This window comes from Conger conger, chromosome 10 (assembly GCF_963514075.1).
Source record: "Conger conger chromosome 10, fConCon1.1, whole genome shotgun sequence".
NCBI classification, from domain to species: domain Eukaryota; kingdom Metazoa; phylum Chordata; class Actinopteri; order Anguilliformes; family Congridae; genus Conger; species Conger conger.
In genome coordinates, this window is record NC_083769.1 from 14,072,847 (window position 1) to 14,090,424 (window position 17,578).

Consider the following 17,578-nt stretch of genomic DNA (forward strand, 5'->3'; position numbering starts at 1 on the left):
CGTCAATCTGAGCTGCTCTCAGCGTTTCCGCCAGCTTCTGCACGTGCTCCGTGCCGCCTCCTGACCAATCAGCCGCTGCCTTTCTGCGTCCGCAACCAGTGCGCCGTCTCTCCGCAACAGCCCCGGCCGGCAGAATTAGCGCTCTAACGAGGCTTAACCACGGTTGTTACGGCCGAACCTGCAGGCCCACACGGCTCGGCCCCCTTGTATGATTCAGACAAGCGGCCATTTTGTGCAAATGTCACGTTTTATCCCTTAGACTGCAGACCTTCTCCCCAGAATGCTGTTAAGCAAAAAAAAACACCTCCAAAACATAACCATACAAGTGGAGCCTGATGATTCTGAAACTCATAACTGCTGATTTCACTAATTAGTTCCCTCCCTTCTGCGTGAAGGTGTGTTAATGAGTGAAATCAGCAGGTGTATTGTATCATCGGTAGTGACTGGTTGTAATGAAGAAAGCACATGGCACATGATTGGGCACCAGTCAGCTATAGTGTGCTGCCAAAGTGAAGGCTACAAAGCCCTCAATAAATATCAACACTGTTGATTGCATGGTGTCAGATACGACACGTTGGTTTCACTGGGATCTGTGACTGCAGTGTTCTCCCAACAAGCTCTTTCATCAGATCCATTCAACAGCTTTTCAGTCTTGGTTTCAGACCATAGATGTCAGGTAGGGATCTTTTACATTTCTAAATAAAAGTTCTGGTGGCGGGTAACTATTTAAAAATAGCGGCCCCATAAAGCCAACCCAGAGCAGAAAAAGAAATAAATATACACTCGGTGAGAACTTTATTAGGTATTTATTAGACTTTTTTTTCTTTACTTTGAGACTTATTGCTGCTCTCTAAGTCTTCTTCGAATGGTTGATTGAGATACCTTTAGCCCTGCCCTGTGGAGATTGTTTGTTATGTCACTAACTGATGTTTTGGGGTTTTTCTTGTTTTCAATGTTTCTGTCATCAACTGCTGTTGTTTTCTTGGTCGACCTGTCCAATGTCTGTTGCTCAGTATGCCAGCGGTTTCTTTCTTTTTCAGGACATTCCAAGTTGTTGCACAAGCTATTCCCAAGCTATTCCCTACTTTTCTGAGCTTCAAATTGTCTAGCCTTTCTCTCAAATACAGCTGTCTGGTCTTCATGTTGGTTTATCTTTTCTAACACAAATGCAGTCTTCACAGGCAAGACCCAAGTCTACCAAAAGTAGACATTCAGAACTATTTACTGTTTAACCAATCAATCTAACAGGACAGGATATGTTCTGAGTTGTTTAACAAATCTAGATAAAAATACCAGGAAATGAAAACTGAAATTCTGATCTGTCATCTCATGTCATCTTTTGACCGCAAACTCAATTGTCTCCAGTGTTCAGCGAAAGTGACCTTGCTGTTCCAATACGTTTGGAGGGGACTGTATGTGTTATATGACCATCTGGGAATATTAAATTCCAGGAAAAATAAAAAGGCACCTGCTTTGGCGAAGTAAAAGGTGTCAAATAAAAAAGGGGAAAATGAATAAAGCAAGACGGGGACAAGCAGACGGAGTGATGTTTAGCTATGCACGTTGATGGGTTATATTACATGGCATAGTTGTACTTACAAGTACAGCATTTATTTCATTGTGTATGACTGCAGTGGCAATACTGCTTTGGTTTTAACTGCTAAAAAAGTGCCACTGAACTGAACTGAACTGAGACTGAGAAAGAGAGAGAGGGAGGGGAAGAAACAGACGGAGGGGGGTGATGAGTGAAGGAGAGAAGGAAAAGAGGGATGGAATCATAAATCATTTTAAGGTGCCAGACATTTTTCTGTCAAATCAACCAAGCACACTACATACAGTATTTCACACCAGTGTAAACCTGGAGTTTAAAATAAATATTACATTTCCGTTAAAAAACTAGAAATATCTATTTTAAAACTATTTCAAAATGTACCCCAGGAAAAAAACCTCACCAACCACACCTCAATACAGGGCAGTGTATTCAGACACGAAAAGGCCAACTGGGCGCTTTCCCGAGGTGTGTTTTCTCACACACACACACACCCCAGCAGCGATGCAGGCCTAACGGGGGAGAACTACTTCCTGTGGTTGGCCAGGCTCCTGCTGTCTGCCCGCAGGAACACAGGGCGAATTCACAAACTGCACATCACAACTTTACGGATACAGTGGCAAAAAACGGGAATCACAAAAGCTAATACGTCAGGAAAACGCGAGCCAGGTTTTCGTCTTTTCATCTGCGCATAAATCGCCGGAGGTAGGCTACAACAAAATGCCAATAAAGTCTATGGGTATAATGTATATGACTCCCCCCCCCCATAACATATACAGCGGACAGTAGTGGCGGTAGTGGCGATACGCTGATAGTGGCTAGTAGTGGCGATATGCCAAATGTCCGTACTCTGGGTAAACAAAAAAAAAAACGATGAGAGAATAAGCGTCAACAGCAATTAGCCACGGCCCTGAAGATCCGATCAGAAAGACAAAGCGCTGGTTGCGCACCCCGCACGCAGGAGCGCATCTGTCAGCGCGGTAACGCGTGTGATTTGCTGCACTGAAGCAGATTAGATTTGTGATCGTCGGGGAAGTAGTTTAGGGGAGTGATGAGTTTCTCTGCTCAAGAGAGAGACTGTTTATCTGCCACTGCCTGTAGCTCACACTCAAACAGCCGTATGCAGACAGAGCTAAGCGCACATGCGCAGACCCACATATGCATACATGCAGGAACACACACATGTACAAGTATACATCCTCATGCATATGCGCACATTCTGATGTATATACACACACATAGGTGTGCCCATACAAGCGAATACACAGATACACCCATAGGAATCAAATGAGCCTCAAACCACTGTGCTGCTGTCAGATATGCAGTAGATACTACAATAATTGTTTGTCCTGAATATTTTTGCCCCATTGAGTTCAACAGGAAAATCGTCCACAGAAACAATTCTTGTAGTATCTATTGCATAGGCAGCACGGATGGTGCAGTGGGTCGCACTGCCGCCTCACAGCAAGGAGGCCCTGGGTTCGAATCCCTGCCTCTCTGTGTGGAGTTTGCATGTTGTCCCCATGTTTACGTGGGTTTCCTCCGGGTACTCCAGTTTCCTCCCACAGTCCAAAGACATACAGGTTAGGCTGATTAGAAAGTCTAAATTGCCCGTAGGTATGAGTGTGTGAGTGAATGGTGTGTCTGCCCTGTGATGGACTGGCGACCTGTCCAGGGTGTATTCCTGCCTTTCGCCCAATGTATGCTGGGATAGGCTCCAGCCCCCCTGCGACCCTGTTCAGGATAAGCGGGTTAGGATAATGAATGAATGAATGAATGAATGAATCTATTGCATATCTGGCAGCAGCATGATGTTTTGAGGCTCATTTCATACCTTGTACCCCTGATGACTTAAAGCCATTTACCCAACAAATGTGTTCCATACTGCATCAGCATAATTTACAGCTGAATCTAGTCCCACCTCCCAATTCCCATAGAAATCCATTAAAATGCGAAGAGTTTTAGTATCGCTTGGTGATGTTAATAGGCCACAGACATCAGGAAGTCATAGGATGCAATGGATATGAACCAAATACAAATCATACAAGACTATTTTATTTGACATTATGTTAATTTGTCTCAAACATTGAAATGGGGGACTACATATAAAAAGTGCTGTAATTACTATATGGTGAAACCAAAATGTATTTAAAAAATATTATTTAATAAAAAGCTCTGAGTCTGCACTTTGACCGCGTATGAATTGTTTGATTACAAACAGGGAACATAAAATATTAAATCAGAAAAGGCAGAAAAAGACCAGTTGACCCCAAAACACATGCACCAAACTGGACTTGTTCACACAGCCACACTCACACATTCAAACACCACACACATGTTCCCGTATAACAGACTAGGGTCTGCTAACACCTGCAAAACTGCCGAATCGCACACAGGAAATGGCGTTCTGATGGCTTCCCATGTAATTACAGGGCAGAAATACCGGAAGACCCCCCCATTCAAAAACTCCCTGAAACCACACACATCCACTCACGTCAAATGCCGCTCAAACTTCAGTCAAACTCATGAGTTACGTACCCCCAATGGTCAACAACTCTTGCCAAAGGGGCATTTGAATTTGTGACCGCACTTACAAAAAAATCACATGTTCAAAAACCATGTGAACAATCAAATGTGAAGAGTTTATTTTTTTATGCATAAAAATAATACCACTATAAGAGCAGGGAAATATACGTTTGCTATTTCACGTTTTGTTTTCACATGTGACAACTGTAGTTCACATTCTAAAAAGTCAGTGATGTGAAAATGTTATGATGCAAATAACTCTATGTAACCCATTTTCTTTTCACATGTGAAAATGATGAATTCACAAGTGACTTCTTGATAAGGGTACTCAGTGTCCCTGTTTCCAGTTTGCTTCGGTAGGCTTCACATCTATATAGCAAACACAATGTTCACCAGCATCTTGTTGTGTTTATTTTTTCTTGCATCGAGCCTCCAGTGGCTCCATCAGATCCATCAGCTCCAATTATCCTCAGTTTTAGGTCTGAGTGGGGTTTAGTTTAAGTTTGTGAAGGGCTTCAATCGAAAAAAAGGATTTGTGGCAACTGTGAAACGATGCATTCCATCCCAATCCCTCTTCAACCTACAATACGTCTATTCCCAATCCCTCTTCAACCTACAATACGTCTGTTCCCAATCCATCTGTACGTGTAAGAATGAACATCCCAATCCATCTGTGCGCCCCGTAGCGTAGTGGTTAAGGTAAATGACTGGGACAGGCAAGGTTGGGGGTTCGAATCTCAGTGCAGCCACAATAAGATCCACACAGCCGTTGAGCCCTTGAGCAAGGCCCTTAACCCTGCATTGCTCCAGGGGAGGATTGTTTCCTGCTTAGTCTAAATCAACTGTACGTCGCTCTGGATTGTGTCTGCCAAATGCCAATAATGTAATGTAATGTAATCTGTATGTGCATGGATGAACCTGCCAATCCATCTGTACACATGCGAATGAACCTGCCAATCCATCTGTACACGTACGAATTAACCTGCCAATCCATCTGTACACGTACGAATTAACCTGCCAATCCATCTGTACACGTACAAATTAACCTGCCAATCCATCTGTACACGTACGAATGAACAACTGCAGACAGCCATGTGGTTGTTGACACATGCCAGTAGATTCACACAACATGTGCATTGCTTATTTAGCACATGGCCTTATACAGTGTGACATACACATATCAATATTTATTAGCTGGAATCAGCCAATCACAGACCTCCAGAGATCGGATCAGCTAATTGCAGGCCTTAAAAAAAAACAGAAAGCAGCCAATCGTAAATCTTCAGAGCTGGGATTAGCTGTTACAGACTTATTCTGGCATTTAGGCACTTTTTCTAGATTGTTTATTTTCCTGGAAATGAGAAGACTCTGTTTTTCTGTGACAGAATTAAAAACTCTAACAAGAGTAGCTACTCGGTGTCCTGTGCAGGCGTTTTGCTCCTTGTCTGTCATAGTGTGATATCACACAATAGTGTACTGTAATATGAATGATTGGCAAAAATACACAATAAAAGTCCTATTGATAAGTAATTAAGCTCTTTGGGGGGTAATTATTTGCCTAATGAATGGGTGTGGCCACTGGTCTCCAGCCCCACTTCATCAGTCAAACTTCTGCCGAAAGGAATCATTGCCAAAACGTGTCTGTGTTTCTGACATTTTCTGATTCCTATATTAAATCTGGACAGCACATTGCTCCAAGAGAAGGGAACTGAAGCGACCGAGCAACAAACTACAAACACACACATAACCATGTACTGCTGTTGTCCTTACTCTCCAAATCTGACGCACGGCGAAAGTTATGTGCCTTTTTTCACTGAGGAGCAGGTTCTGGTCACTTTTCAAAAACATTCTTTATGCTCAAACTCTTTTTCTGTTTGTGTTTTTGTGTTCAGGTGTTTGTATTTTTGTGTTCAGCTGTTTGTGTTTTTGTGTTCAGCTGTTTGTGTTTTTGTGTTCTGCTGTTTGTGTTTTTGTGTTCGGCTGTTTGTGTTTTGGTGTTCTTGTGTTTGTGTTTTTGTGTTCTTGTGTTTGTGTTTTTGTGTTCTGCTGTTTGTGTTTTTGTGTTCGGCTGTTTGTGTTTTGGTGTTCTGGTGTTTGTGTTTTTGTGTTCTGCTGTTTGTGTTTTTGTGTTCGGCTGTTTGTGTTTTGGTGTTCTTGTGTTTGTGTTTTTGTGTTCTGCTGTTTGTGTTTTTGTGTTCTGCTGTTTGTGTTTTTGTGTTCTTGTGTTACAGTTCCATAAAGGTTCTGTGCGTGCTCCATGCGGTTCCGTTTGGGTTCCCTGAGGGCTCTGTTTGAGAGGGTTCTGTCCACCCCTAAAAAATGAATGTTCTGTAACATGTTTTTGAATAGGCCAGTGCAGGGCAGGACCCAAATGGTGGTAATTTAACACCGTGTTGCATTAGAGGTTTAAAGGCTGCTAAAAAGTGTCCTTCCTTATTGAAACAACAATTCCCTTGAGATAAAAAAAAAGTATTCCTAATTAATCTGTTTAGAAAAATCTAATTTCAGTTTAAAAGAATGTTGCCGTGGGCACAGATGCACTAATCTCTTCCTCATTGGTCCGTTCAATGTCTACACATTCTTGTTTGTTTTGGAAGTTGCCAAACAAATTCTTGGTGAGGTTCCACACTTCTACCATTATTATTTCTTCTCAGTTTTTACTTTTTTTTTTTAAACAGCCGTTTGTTTTATGGGAAAACCCCAAAACAGACTGCTGTTTGTCAGACGATGCTGGCAGAGGGACCCTCTCTGATGTGAAACAGATTTTATAAACTTATAAGTTAGTGGCTGTATCAAAAACACTAAGTCAGCTGCATTATAATCATTCAAGCATAAGCCTGCAGGAAGCTGTCAATATCATGTTTAGCTGTGCCTATCTAACAGAGAGACATATTCAGCCTAAATCTACATTGCTTTGACTCTGACCTCAAATGGAAAATCTACCCAGGTGCATTTTGTGGTATTACCATCAGTGACTGCCAAGTAGAGGTTGTTACTTTTGTACACCAAAAAAATTAAAAGCAGTGGCACTTCTAATGTTGAAATGTGAAGAATGGGTCCATTCCATGCCAGTGAGCTATTCAGACTGTAATAAGCTGTGTCACACCTGGTTAATGATATGGCTCAACAGTTCACAAAACCTGTTCATTTGACATTCCTGTGCCCAGCCAATAGAGTATGTAGCTGTTTACATACAGACAGATTCTGGGCTAAGAAAGGACTAGCCTTAGCAAAAGCGATGGAACTACCTTACACCACCACCTTACACCACCTAATTAATTACACACAGACAGACTATGAAATGACTATGAAAGCACACACTCTCTCTCTCTCACACACACACACACACACACATTCTCTGTCACACACTCAGGCACGCACATGCACATACTCACACACTTTCTCTCTCACACATGTTCACACACACACACACACACACTTTCTCTCTCACAGACACACATGCACACACAAGCACACAAGCACAGAAACAGTGAGAGTGTGACAGCAGAGAAAGAAACATGTTCTCACAAAAGCCGGTTCCAGCTCATGGAAACTGTGATGAACTTTTTTTTCAAGTTTGCGCTCACTCGCTCTCTCTCTGACTCTCTCTTTCAATCTCTGTCTTCAATTAAAGCTGTCGACAACTTTTCTCACATTTTATTTTCATACCATTCACCCACCCCCCTTCTGTGCACTTACCCTCTGTCGTCCACCCTCTCTTTCTCCCCCCCTCTCTCTTGCACTGACTTGTTTTTCTCCAAAGAGGAGTGAAAGACAGGAAAACTAGCAGAGGGAGAATAAAACAGATGAAGATATTTCTCGGCTGAGGAGCTCCGTGAAGGGGGGACTCACCGTGTGGAGGGCAGCTCAGAAGAGGGCAGAATGGAGGGATGAGTGTAGAGCAGGGAGGAGAGCGGGGGGTTTCACGCGCTAGGATCCCGTTTACAGCAGAGCCACAGAGCCAGCTGTAGCGTTACGTCTCGCCCTGCCTCTCCCTCTATCTTTCTCTCCGTCTCTCTTTCTTTCTTTCTGTCCCTCTGTCTTTGTTTCACTCTGTCTCTCTGTTTTCCTCCCTCTCTCTATCTCCGTCCAGCTCTCGTACTGAGAGATTGTTATGCGCTCTGATTCATAAACCGTGCCCGCCTCACGTGACCCAACACTTCAAATATACAGCACATTTCTACAGCAGCCGCAATCGCCCGGGGGAAAGAAACAAAAAAAACACACAGCAGAGGGGAGAGTGAGAGAGAGAGCGAGAGCGAGAGCGAGAGAGAGAGAGAGAGAGAGAGAGAGCGTGATGGTTTCTGTTTTTAATTCTCACACTTCTTCCTCCTTCCTTAAAAACAGCAATGCCAGTCTCGAGTCATGGTGGCGCAACAGGCTAAGATGCAGCAAACCTAGCTATTGTAGTTCAGTTCGTTTTGGTTGCACACTAAGGACCGGGGTTCGATTCCTCACATGGAGCAGCATAATTGGTTCGACTCAGCAGGGGGAGGTTCGCCGCATACAACAACAAGGTATATATTTGGTCATTCTGTACAGCTTGTAAAGAGTATTTTTTTATTAAATGAAAGCTCCCCACGACACTGTCCCCACACAGACCGTAAAACAGGGCGGCCTGTAGTGTAATGGTTAAGGTACATGACTGGGACCCGCAAGGGCGGCGGTTCGATTCCTGGTGTAGCCACAATAAGATCCGCACAGCCATTGGGCCCTTGAGCAAGGCCCTTAACCCTGCATTACTCCAGGAGAGGACTGTCCCCTGCTTAGTCTAATCAACTGTACGTCGCTCTGGATAAGAGCGTCTGCCAAATGCCAAAAATGTAAAGCAACCAATGCTGTCCCCACTCAAGACCATAAAAAACTACGGAAACGGTGCCCACTTAGACCGTGAAACAACCAGTGCTGTCCCCACTAAGACTGTAAAACATGTATGTCTGTGTACCTGTGTACCTGTGTGTTTGTTGTGTGTGTGCGGGTGTGTGTGTTTGTGTGTGTGTCATTGTGCTTGTGCATGGTTGTGTGTGCTGGAGTCTGGGTGTGCATGTGTGTGCATGTGTGTGTGTGTGTGTGTTGGGTTTGTGCAGGTTTTCCATTACAATTTCCATTCAGGTGTTCCATTCCTGAGCTGCTTCTTAAAGTCCCAAAACGACACACCTCACCTGGCCCCTATGAAGCCTCCAAAAACAGCCAATCACAGGGCAGAAGGAGCTGAGAGCCATCTTGGCTGTGGTTGAGCTGTGCTTTAAGGTCCATGGAGGTGTGGGAGTGAAAGTGACTGACAAAGTGAAGAGTGCAGGTAAGGGACGGATGGGGTGAAAGTAAAAAAGGAGGAAGAGGTACAGCAGCAGAAACCAATGCTAGATTTGGCTCATTCTCACACACCGGGCCGGTAAAGTGTGAGGGCACCGTGAAAGCAAGCCAAATAACATCACACACAGACGCGCACATAGACATAGACACACATACCCGCAGACAAGCACACAGACATAGACATAGACACACATACCCGCACACAAGCACACAGACGTAGACACACATACCCGCACACAAGCACACAGACATAGACACACATACCCGCACACAAGCACACAGACATAGACACACATACCCGCACACAAGCACACAGACATAGACACACATACCCGCACACAAGCACACAGGCATAGACACAGACCCACACCCAAGCACACATACAACCAGATACTCAACACATATAGCCCCAGAAACGCACACACAAACATACAAGCACGTAGCTCTGTTTGTTTCTTAGTTGACCACACCCACAGTTTTTTTTAAGATATATAAAATTTACCCACCCAGTACTGCCATAAAACATGCTAGCATATACATAAAATGTCTACCGCACACCCCAATACTCAACCTTACGACTCAAAATGAAGAGCCTGAGAAAAAGGCTGAAGTCCCCAGACGTGATTGTATGACTGATACAGGTGCCTGATGAAGCTGACCACAGATCTTTTTCTGTAAGATGGTGCCATATCTGGTCGGCCTCACCAACATAGACTATTACTCTGTGTGTGTATGTGCGTCCGTGTGTGTGTGTGTGTGTGTGTGCGTCCGTGTGTGTGCGCGTGTGTATGTGCGTCCGTGTGTGTGTGTGTGTGTGTGCGTCCGTGTGTGTGTGTGTGTGTGTGTGTGTGCGTGTGTGTGCATTTTTTCATTTGTATGAAAAACAGGGATATATGTGGGCACACAGTGGCTTAAATGTCAGGGTTACTTAGAAAATGTAAATAAATGAATGTACGAAGCCCCAAGACAGTTATACCGAAGCAGAAAATCTCTTTGCTCTGACAGTGTATACGTTTAGAATACAATATGTATGATCGGTAAGTCCTGCAAGAAGGATATAGGTTAGGGTTTATCAGACCACTGATATGTTGTTGCACATTGTGATAGGTGTGTGCCATGAGAAAGTTGTTTTTAGGGCAGGCAGTGGAAGGTACCTGTCGTGATGCCACTCTGTCCCCATATGTACCCAGTCAACAGGAAGTGGTTTCCCCACCCCCACATTGCACTACAGAGAGGGAGAGATGGCTACCATTATGTTTGTGTGCGTTTACTTAACTGCGTGTGTGTATATTTCACTGTGTGTGTGTACTTATCTCTGCATGTGTATTTCATTGTGTGCATGAGTGATTTTATTTAACATTGTGAGTGTGTTTTGCACTGTATGTGTGTGTGTGTATGTGTGTATACAGTGTGTGTATGTTTGTGTGCATTTGTGTTTGTATGTGCGTATGTGAACATGTGTGTGAACATGTGTGTGTTTGTGTGCATATGTATGAGCACTTTATTAGGTAGACCTGTACACCAGCTTGTTAATGCAATTATTTAATCAGCCAATCATGTGGCAGCAACTAAATAGCATAAAACCATGCAGACATGGTCAAGAGGTTCAGCGGTTTTTCAGACCAAATGTCAGAATGGGGAGGAAATATCATCTGGTACCAGACAGGGTGGTTTGAGTATCTTAGAAACTCCTTATCTTCTGGGATTTTCATGCACAATAGTCTCTAGAGTTTGCAGAGAATGGAGTAAAAAACAAAAACATCTAGTGAGCAGCAGATAGAAACGCATTGTTAACGAGAGAGGTCAGAGGAGAAGGGCCAGACTGGTCAAAGCTGACAGGAAGGTGACAGTAATGCAAATAACCACACATTACGACAGTGGTATGCAGAAGATCATATCTGAACACTCAGCACATCAGACCTTGAAGTAGATAGGCTACAGCAGCAGAAGACCAAAAAGTCAGAAAAATAAGTCTAATAAATACATAATAAAGTGCTCAGTTAGTGTACATGTGTGTTTGTTTTTGTGTTTGTGAGCATTTGTGTGTGCGTGTGTGCATCTGTGTGTGTGTATGTGTGTCTTTGTGTCTGTATGTGTGTTTGTGAGCATTTGTGTGTGCGTGTGTGCATCTGTGTGTGTGTATGTGTGTCTTTGTGTTTGTAAGTGTGTTTGTGTGCAATTGTGTGTGCGTGTGTGTGCGTGTGTGCATCTGTGTGTGTGTATGTGTGTCTTTGTGTTTGTAAGTGTGTTTGTGTGCAATTGTGTGTGCGTGTGTGTGCGTGTGTGTGTGTCTTTGTGTCTGTATGTGTGTTTGTGTGCATTGTGCATGTGTGTGTGTGCACTTGGAGTGGTCTGAAGGTCACAGGTCAGGCCTGTCTGTGTTGTCATGGCAGAGAAGTGTAGAGTTGGAAATGTATGATTTTTGATCTTTAGAGACTGTGAACCAATAAGGACTGAGCCTTGGCCAGCCTAGCCCCGCCCCAGTAAGACCACCGATCTCAGAGACGTGACACACACTGCACTGGCTGTAATGAGTCTGCAGGGCTTTAGTTCTGCTGGCTGTCTCACAACAGGAAATGCCACACCTCTATCACCACACTACTTCCTGTCACCCCCACCTTACACTAACCAGAACTGAGGCATAGTATCTCTGTTCCGGCTGGCATTTGGGGGTGGGACAGGCTGAACCAAGCTTTTGTTATCCCGCAGGAAGGGTCCCAAACTGGAATGTTTCAATAAAGTTTTAATAGCTTCTTCTGTGCTTTATTTGGTCTGTCTTTCACCAGTGTGACAAAAAAAGAGGCACAGAAAAAAAAGTGGATGAGGTAATGGAGAACAGGATGAGAATGGGGGGTCAGAATGAAAAGGGGGAAGGAGGGAATTCAATAGAAGAGTTTAAAAAACAAGCAAACAGAGGGCTGTAGAAATAGAGTGGGAGAGAGGGAAAGACAAGAAACAGTGACAGAAGACAAGATAGAAGAGAGTGAAAGGGAAAGAAAAAGAGGGAAGACAAAGGGAGAAGGGGAGAGAGAAACAGGATGGAGAGGGATGAGAGATGGAGGGATACTTAGAGAAATAGACCGGTACGGAGATGGAGGGATTGAGAGGAGAGCGAGAGATGAATATTGAGAGGAAAGGACAGGGTAAAGGGGGTTTAATAAGGAAGGAGGTCTGTAATGAGATCACTATTTCCTTCTGTTCAGATTGATGTCATGTGAAGTTGTGCACAGACAAATTGAGGATGCAAGGCACACATGCATAAGCATACATGCATGCAGAGATAAATATCTGCATACAAACACACATTACTCCCCCACTACTCCACTATTACACCCCCATACTCCACCTTTACATCCCCATACTCCATCTTTACACCCCCATACTCCACCTTTACACCCCTATACTCTACCTTTAAGTAATCACAAAATGCACCATATGGAGTGAGTCTGAGAATGAGTGTGTGTGTGCGTGTATGTGCGTGTGTGGATGTGTTAGTGAATGTGTGTGTGTGTGTGTGTGTGCGTGAGTGTGTGTGTGTGTGTGTGCGTGAGTGTGTGTGTGTGTGTGTGTGTGTGCGTGAGTGTGTGTGTGTGTGTGTGTGTGAGTAAGTGAGTGAGTGTGTGTGTGTGTGTGTGTGTGTGCATGTGTGAGTGAGTGAGTGAGTGAGTGTGTGTGTGTGTGTGCGTGAGTGTGTGTGTGTGTGTGTGTGTGTGTGCATGTGTGACTATGTGTGTCCGTGTGAGTGAGTGAGTGAGTGTGAGTGTGTGTATGTGTGTGCATGTGTGAGTGTGTGAGTGTGTGTGAGTGTGTGTGTGTGTGTGTGTGTGTGTGCATGTGTGAGTGTGTGCATGTGTGAGTGAGTGAGTGTGTGAGTGAGTGTGTGTGTGTGTGTGTGCATGTGTGAGTGTGTGCATGTGTGAGTGAGTGAGTGTGTGAGTGAGTGTGTGTGTGTGTGTGTGTGTGTGTGTGTGTGCATGTGTGAGTGAGTGTGTGTGTGCATGTGTTTCATATTCCCTACATGTGTGTCCAATTGCAGGCAAATGGCCCTGCTCTTTAAACTTTCCTAAAAATCCACCATGATGTAATCATGAACCCCATCTGAACCCTCTATTACCCCCCCTCTCATTTCCCCATTCCTACCTTCTGTCCATCTCTCACTTTCCTTCCCTCACTCTTTCAAATAATTCCTCAGACAAAAGGACTTTTCTCCTTTCCCTAACTTCTGACTTATTTTCCTTTTCCCCTCTCTCTTCATTTTTCCTCTCTCTCACTCCATCCCCCCTCCTCTCCATCTGATGGATTCAGCGTGAGTGCAGCCCTGAGCTGAACTCTGCCAGGCTGTAGTGATTAAGCCAGGCCTTATTAAACTGTGGGTTTGGATCTGGTTGCAGTGCGGGGGGGGGGGGGGGGGGGGAGAAGGGTAGAAAGAGGGGAAATGCAGAAAACAGAGGGGGGGGGGCGGGGGGGGGGGTACAGTGGTCGAAGGCGGGTTTGATTCACATGTGGAAACAATTCTCTTATTACAGCGAGTTTGTGAGCTAAGAGAAGACGGTTTTTCAGCTGTGGTGGAGGGGGTTGCTCAGTACGAACCTCGTGCACAATCAACGCTACCTTCCATGAACGGACACACCACCGCGGGGCGATCAACACACACTGGAATACATTCAGCACTTTCATCGGTGAATGACTAGATTCACACACATGGTCAAAAGGGTAGTCAGTGATTGACGCAAGCCTTTTGGACAAGTTGATAAGTAGGGGAGACCGGGGATGGTTGTCACACTTTTTACTCACTTGTGACTCACTCAATTTCAGCACGTCATATAAGAGTGATTTCAACACAAGTGCAACCGTTTAAGTCTCAAAAAATTTTTTTACTGAATTAATTAAATATTGTAGTCACCACATGAGTTCTGAAATATCTATTGCATCAAATATGTTTATTTTGAACACACTGACTGTTGAAATAAAATAAAAATATGCCCAGATGTGTTTTTTCACCAACCTTTAACAGCAAATGTTCAATGTGGCAAGGTACGGCTTGGGTAAAAGCACATGTCTTTGATGGACATAACCAGATAACATTTAAATGTGTAGGGACAGATATTTTGGCTATAGATTTTACATAAGTAAATGTGACAACCATGGCCAACAGTGCATTTTTGCCCAAATTGTAGCTAGTGACCACATGTTTGAAGATGAATAAATAGCATAGAAGAAAGAAGAAAAATGAAAAATATCAATGAAAAATATCACATGAAAAACATGACCCCCCCCCCACTTCAGTTATGTGTGGCTTATTCATGGAATTGCCATTTAGGTGAAATCTGACCCAAAAATTGATACCAAAATCTTTGAACAGCACCTTCTAGGGAGCGAGATATACGCAGTGTGACAACCAACCCGTGTGACAACTATCCCCGGTCTCCCCTACACAAAATGAATTATGTTTATATTTCACACGCGTGAGTCTGTTTAATACAGCAGTCGTTAATGCCTTAACTACGTAAAAACTCTCTTTTTAACTGCGTGTCAACCATTTTATGGTATTCGCGAAACTTCATCAGTCACTCCTGTCCATCGCCGATTTGAGATGCTGATCGTAAACAATTCTTCGTTCTACGTTTATACACATTTTCCATAAAATGCCTCATCGGCTGTATAATTCTACATCTGTTTCCCCTGGTAGCAAAGCCAGGAAAATAAATTAAGAATATCGGCGGAGGTATTAACTTGTAAAGTCTCTTGTCGCTCCCGGCAAACCTGGCATCGCTTCACAGGAGACGTTCTCAAAGAGTTTGCCTTTGTTAAAAATATGATTATCAGTAGACATGCGGGTAAGCACAAGTAGCCTTGGTCGCTAAGTAACCGTAAGAACCGGTGCGTATGTCTATGTGTGTGCATTTAACGCTCCTTTATGTCTATCCTCAATCATTGCGCCTTAATCGCGGAGTGATGAGAGAAGGCGGTGGTAGCCTCTGCTGCGCTCGAGGCCAAAGGTGTTTCGCAGGTGTGTGTTTGTGTGTGTGTGTTGGCAGACACTGCTGTACAGCGCTCTGTAATTACGAACTGCTCTGTCACAACCTGTACGGAGGAGCGTGCATTCTCCCTCACACACGCAATAATTCACAGTCACATTCTCAAAAGAAACGAAAGCGCAAACCAGTGATATACTCACACATATACACACATGCATTAGCATAGTAGGATTTTCATTGTAATTGAATGAAATGTCTCACCTCGTGGTGCTTCTAGATGCAACATTCCACTCGAGCAGAATAGCGTTCCATCCGACGTCTATACGCGGCTGTTTGGTTTTCCCGTTGAAATGACGTTGGGTGGGAGGGGATAACTGTGTAGAAAAACATCACAATAGTAGACGAACATCTCTCTCTCTCTCTCTCTCTCTCTCTCTCTCTCTCCTCTCTCTCTCTCTCTCTCTCTCTCTCTCTCTCTCTCTCTCTCTCTCTCTCTCTCTCTCTCTCTCTCTCTCTCTCTCTCTCTCTCTCTCTCTCTCTCTCTCTCTCTCTCTCTCTCTCTCTCTCTCTCTCTCCAGTAGAAAGATGTAGGTCTACCCATCTAGTGGTGTTGTTTATGTGCCGGGCCAATGGCACACGCCCTTGCCTTTACTCACCTCAGGCCAAAAACGTCCTATGGAAACTTACTCTAAATCAGCCCGATTTAGGGTCTTGAATAATCCGTAGAATGTGCAGAATTGTAATATGCGTGGATGAAAATCTTCAATGTGATTTTGAGGGCCAATACGTTTCGAGTATAGGCCTTCTGATTTCAAATGAGCGTTTTCATGACACGAATAGCCACATTGCATGGAGCTGTCCTTTAAAAGAGTGTAACCGTGGAACTTTGTATGAAAATGATCCCGCACGAATACGACCTGGCTTATACTTTCATGACTGTTGGATGTAGGCCTACACTGCCCTCTAGGGGCATACCATGTATCTCATTGTTTAAATGTAAAATAAATTAATGAAGTTCCCCACATGCATGAGCGCATAATGTTATTTATTTATAAACTGTTAAATCAAGGTAGCAGTCCTCTTAATATAATACAATCATACTCATTGTATTGTATGACTACGATTAGAAGAAGTTGAAGGATACAATAATGGTCAAATAGTTGTACAATACACTTATTATATTTATTAGACTTATATTTTAGACACATTGGTCTACTGCTGTATTTGACGTGTTGTGTGTTCAGAGATGCTCTTCTGCATACCACTGTTGTAATGTGTGGTTATTTGAATTACTGTTACCTTCCTGTCAGCTTCGACCAGTCTGGCCCTTCTCCTCGGACGTTTCTGAGATATTCAAACCACGCTGTCTGGCACCAACAATCATTCAACAGTCAAAGTCACTTAGATCACATTTCTTCCACATTCTGACATTTTGTATGAAAAACAGCTGAACCTCTTGACCATGTATGCATGCTTTATGCATTTAGTTTCTTCCATATTTGCAAAACCTACCTCATAAATTGGTCACTGAGGGTACTTTCCATTACCAGGCATGCGAGAGGAAATAGATGAGTGAATGGTCGATTACTGCATTAAGCTCACAAAACCCACAACACATTTTCATTTTCGCTTTAGTAATGATTGTTGTCATCTCCTTATTACGACAATATGTTCATTTTCAGTTGGAGAGGAACTTTACAGTCAAGAGGTAGCCTTTCACTCCTTTCAATGCATTACCACTGAGAAGAGTAATGGCAGTCACACACTGCAGTCCGTAAGTATTTGGACAGTGACACGTTTTTCATCTTTTTGGTTCTGTACTCCAGCGCACTGAATTTGAAATTAAAGAATGACAATGCAGCTAAGTGCAGACTTAGCTTCAAGAAGGAAAAAGCAGGAGCTGAAGAGGGCTGCAGTACAGGCCTGGCAGAACATCACCGGAGAAGACACCCAGCATCTGTCTATGGGTCGTAGACTTAAAAAACATTGAATATGACTACTTTATTTCAATTTGTGTTAATTTGTCCAATTACTTGCAGTCCCCTAAAATTAGGCTGGCATGCATATGTAAAAGGCTGTAATTCCTACATAGCTCAATACCCTCACATTATAGCAGACAGTCTGCACTTTAACCTCATATTTATTGTTTAATTTCACATTACAATATACTGGAGTACACAGCCTAGTCAGCAAAAATGTGTCACTGTCAAAA

General features: G+C 43.6%; 1 protein-coding gene across 2 annotated transcripts in view; it reads right to left on the bottom strand.

Moving 5' to 3' along the window:
• LOC133139616 (retinoic acid receptor gamma-A-like) overlaps window positions 1-16,159 on the bottom strand; it is a 71,691-nt gene extending 55,532 nt beyond the window's left edge. Inside the window, exons 1-2 of one of the 2 annotated variants that reach the window (XM_061259199.1) lie at window positions 16,023-16,159; window positions 15,628-15,740 (exon numbers count right to left, since the gene is read on the bottom strand). The gene's annotated coding sequence lies outside the window, so the exon portion shown is untranslated. Of the gene's footprint in view, window positions 1-7,927; window positions 8,263-15,627; window positions 15,741-16,022 lie in introns of those variants that run through there. The other variant, XM_061259200.1, reaches the window with a different exon arrangement.
• Window positions 16,160-17,578: the final 1,419 nt, after the last annotated feature.